Genomic DNA, 2280 nt, shown 5'->3' with positions numbered 1-2280 from the left:
CTTTCTTTTACTGCTCTCTCTTCTCTTCCTCTTCTCCCCTTCCTTCCTTCCTTCCTTCCTTCCTTCCTTCCTTCTTTCTTTCTTCCCTTCCTTCCATCCACCTATACTTCTTACCTTCTTTCTTTTTCTATTAATAAGATCTCATTTATCTCATGAAGGCTGGCCTCCAATTTTCTGTGTATCCAAGACTGGTCTTGAACTCCTCCCACTTCCATCTTCCAATTGTACACCACGCTTTGGTAAAACTTCTTTATCAATCACTCACTCTTTGGCATTGTTATAGCAATGAAAGATGGACTAAGATGTGTGTTTTTCCTTTTGTTCTCTATTTCTCCTTCTTTATCTCACTCCTCTCTGACATGCAGAGCCATTTGGGATGATTTAGAGAGACTGAAGCATGGTAGGCATATAAATGGCTGCCATAGGATGTTTAGATCCTACTCCTGGACCTGAAAGCATATTACAGATGAAATTAAGGTTTTTCATAAGCTGGCCCTGAAATGGAGAGGTTACGATGGATTATATGGGTAGGCCCAATATAAGTGTAGTGTCTATAAAAAGAAGTGACAAAAGAAGGAGAACAAGAGTGATATATTATGGTGGCTTATAACCATCTATAATGTGATCTGGTGTCCCCTTCTCATGTGTAGGTGTACATGCAGATAGAGCACTCGTGGACATAAAATAAATATTAAAACAAAAAATGTTATGTATCAGCTGGGTGTGGTGGCACACTCTGGTAATTCCAGCACTCATATAGGCAGAGTCAGGCAGATCTCTGTGAGTTCAAGGCCAGCCTGGTCTACAAAGTGAGTCTAGGACAGCCAAGGCTACACAGAGAAACCCTATCTCAAAACAACAACAACAACAACAACAACAACAACAACAACAACAACAGTGATGTAGCATAAGAAGAACTGGGCCTGATATTACAATATCATTAAATGTGAAGGAGAAGGCCACTGGGCAAGGTCTGTAAGTGACCTTGCTTTTTTAAAAAAATTAAGTTTGTTTGTTTTAATTTATTCACTTTACACCCTGATTGTAGACTCCTCCCCCATCTCCTCCTGGTCCAGCCCTCCCTCCATCTTCCCCCTGCCCCCTTTCACATAGTCCTCAGAAAGGAGTAGCTCTCCTCCCCTACCATCTGACCCTGGCCTATCAAGTCTCATCAGTGCTGCTGGCATTCTCTTTCTCTGTGGTCTGGCATGGCCACCCTGACCAGGGGAAGTGATCAATGAGTGAGCAACAGGGTACATGTCAGAGGCAACCCCTACTCCCTATATTATTGGGCTCACATGGAGACTGTGCTGCCTATGGATCACATCTGAGCAGGGGTTCTAGGCTCTCTCCATGCATGGTCCTTGGTTGGTGCATCAGACTCTGTAGATCCCCCTGGGCCCAGGTTTATTGGCTCTGTTGTTCTCCTTGTGGAGGTCCTGTCCCCTTCAGTTCCTTCTATCCCCCAACTCTTCCCTAAGTCACCTTGCACTCTGCCCCAAAGTTTGGTGTGAATCTCAGCATCTGCTTTAATCCACTGCTAGGTGGAATTTTTCAGAGGACCACTATGGTAAGCTCCTGTCCTGTTCCCTCTCCTCAATCACTCCCACTGTCTATTCTAGTTTCCCTTCTGAATGAGCATTAAGCATCCTCCCTAGGGTCCTCACTGTTATGTAGCTTCTTTAGGTCTGTGGGTTGTAGAGTGGTTATCCTGTATTATATGGCTGATATCTGCTTATAGGTGATATGTACCTTGCATTATTTTCTGGGTCTGGGTTACCTCACTCAGGGTGGCCTTTTCTAGTTCCATCCATTTGGTTGCAAATTTCAAGATTTCTTTGTTTTTACTAGCTGAGTAGTATTCCATTGTGTAAATGTTCCACAATTTCTTTGTACATTCATCAGTTGAGGGAAAACCAGGTTGTTTCCAGATTCTGGCTATTATGAATAAAGTTGAAATGAACATAATTAAGCAAATGTCATTGTTGTATGGTAGAGCATCATTCAGGAGTGTTCAGAAGTGGTATAGCTGGGTCTTGAGGAAGCACTAGTCCCTATTTTCTGAGAGAGCACCAGATTGATTTCCAAAGTGGTTGTACAGGTTTACAGTCACACCATCAATGGAGGAGTGTTTCCCTTTTTCTAGATCCTTGCCAGCATGTGCTGTCACTTGAGTTTTTTATCTTAGCCATTCTGACAGTATAAGATGGAACCTCAGAGTTGCTTTGATTTGCATTTCCGGATGAATAAGGATGTTGAGCATTTCTTTAGGTGTTTCTT

The sequence above is a fragment of the Acomys minous genome (genome assembly GCF_964271855.1).
Source record: "Acomys minous genome assembly, chromosome: 7".
NCBI lineage: Eukaryota > Metazoa > Chordata > Mammalia > Rodentia > Muridae > Acomys > Acomys minous.
This window is presented reverse-complemented; position numbering follows the sequence as displayed.